This window comes from Tupaia chinensis, unplaced genomic scaffold (assembly GCF_000334495.1).
Source record: "Tupaia chinensis unplaced genomic scaffold, TupChi_1.0 Scaffold000045_1, whole genome shotgun sequence".
Lineage (NCBI taxonomy): Eukaryota > Metazoa > Chordata > Mammalia > Scandentia > Tupaiidae > Tupaia > Tupaia belangeri.
Genome location: NW_006159501.1, coordinates 4570484 through 4573022, shown reverse-complemented (window position 1 = coordinate 4573022; position 2539 = coordinate 4570484).

Below are 2539 nucleotides of genomic sequence, written 5' to 3'. Positions count from 1 at the left end.
CAAAATGGAAGATAGGCTCTATTGCTGTCTACACATGTACTGAATCACAGAGCCCCCACTATGCTGTTAGAACATAATTCCTGTAAACTAGCATGAAATTCCTTTAAGCTCAGTTTTATTCCTCTTCTTTGAAATTCAGTCTTTGGCATCTAATTTATCCCCACCCTTCAGTGTGGATGATCTACATTGGTGGTAGATTTCACTACTGTCCTGTCTGTTTTTTTCTCCATTATATGGTGATCCATGGTTACTCCCTATAATAGCTTTCTAGTTATCAACTGTCTTCACTGGATTCCTACTATCTCTGAGGTGTTAAAGCATTCGGAGTGAAGAATATGCCAACAAATAATATGACAGCAACCACTAAAATGATCTTTTTAATCCAGATATCATATTTTGGGTTGTTTCATATATTAGAGGATATATTTTGCAGTCCAACCTTTCCTTCTCTTGGGAGGTTAGTTTTTATATTTCAAAGAGACATCATTATATACATTATCAGTTAAACTTTAACTGGAAGTGAAAAATCTTGATTTTTTTTTTATGCCTACAAATCTTTTTTTTTCCTTTTTTATCTTTAAAAATGATCTATAACATTATATGGGTTTGGAAGCTAGTTTTCCTACTTTTCCCAAAATTTAAAAGTCCTAGTTTCAGAGGGCAGATGAATTTTTAAGCATTTGAAAAATATATTTTGGCATTGTATTATAATTTAAACTTTGCTTTCAAAGTATAGACTATTGACTACCTTTTAATATTATTTTTAATTGCTTAGCCTCATTATTGTTGCCAAATGGAAACTTGCAATATCCCTGGTTTGGTATTTCAACATCAACACAGAGCTGTTATTACTCTGGTGTTCTCTTCATACACAGCAGCAGGAGGGTCCGTTAGCGTAATTACTTACGTGATACCTTCTGAGCAGTCAATTGAAACGGGAAAACTTAGACTTAGGTACTAAAGACTTCGACCTCCCATGACTAAATGACCTTAGGGAAATTCATCTCTATTTGGGTCTCAGGTTTATCATCCTTAATATAAGTATGCTATATTTGATGTTATATGAGAAAATTTCAAATTTCTATACATTACTCTGTGTTATCAAATACTGCCTTAAGTAATCATTCTGTTCAAGTTTTTACTGAACAATTAAATACCTTATCATTTATTATTTACTCATGACATAGTGAGTACCTCTGTGTTTAGCCCAGCTCATCATTTGGGAAACACAGAAGACAGATTGTGCCATTTTATAGATTACAACTCACACTTTTACATATAACTTTTTTCTCCCTGGAAAAAACAGAAATTATAGCACACTAAGCTGTAAGGTTAAGTATTACTTTTTCCTTTATAGATAGATGGACTAAAGTTGTGAAAATTTAAATCACGCAAAACCCAAATCAGTAGTAAATCTTTGTTTCCTTTGTGTAAGACTAGGTTTTATACTATTTAATACCCTACATCTTCTCTTCATCAAATACCTAAACCAAGCATGAGCATAAACTACTTGTTTAATATCAGGATCAGATATTTTTTATTGTTTCCTCCTTCAAGAACACCCTACGCTTTCCTTATTTTTGGCCAATCTACTCAAGTCCTCAAATTAAGAAGATCTTCTGTTTGAAAAGTACCATTTGTTTTTTTCTTTATTTATTTTTACATTTATTTTACATATTCAATCACTGTACATCACTTGACTTGTAAAGTGAATTTACCCAATATCCCTAACCATACACCAACATCTGTTTAACAAATATTTCAATATTTTATCTAAGGAAAAGATCATACTGTAGAATTTGGGCAGTACTTTAAGACATCTTAGGCCAGATACCCAGGGAGTGGCAGGGACCCTAAAGAATAGGCACAAGCTCCTCAAGGAGCAGGCACCTTCTCAGTTAAGATATTCAGGAATTTCTACTGGACCTTTAAGGGTGAGTTGAGTTTATTTATGGAAAAGCTTAGAAGGTTGGAAAAAAACGTTGAAAACAAATAACAAAATGAACAATGATGGTGGAGAATAATGTTCTTTTTTAAAAAAATTACTTTATTTAACTTTATTTATTTTAATATGACCAGAGAGGGACAGAGTGAGAGAGAGAAAGGGAAAGTGAGAAAGCAAGCTGCCAGGTCCAGGACTTGAACCACGGTCGGCCATGTGGGAGTCCAGCGCCCTTAACCACCATGCCATCTGCTGGCCCCAGAATAATGTTCTTATATATCTCCTTTGCTCAAAATCCAAAAGCTACTAAGACAACTCAAAATGGATCAAAGATCTGAACCTAAGACCTCAAACAATAAAACTACTGGTGGAAAATGTTGGGGAAACTCTGGGAGACATTGGAGTAGGCAAAGATGTCTTAAATAAGACTCCCAAAGCACAGGCAATAATCCCTAAAATAGACAAGGGGGACTATATCAGACTAAGAAGTTTCTGCACAGCAAAGGACACAGTAACAAGTGTGAACAAACAACCCTCAGAATGGGAAAATATTTTTGTTAAATATGCCTCAGACAAGGGACTGATAACCAGAATACA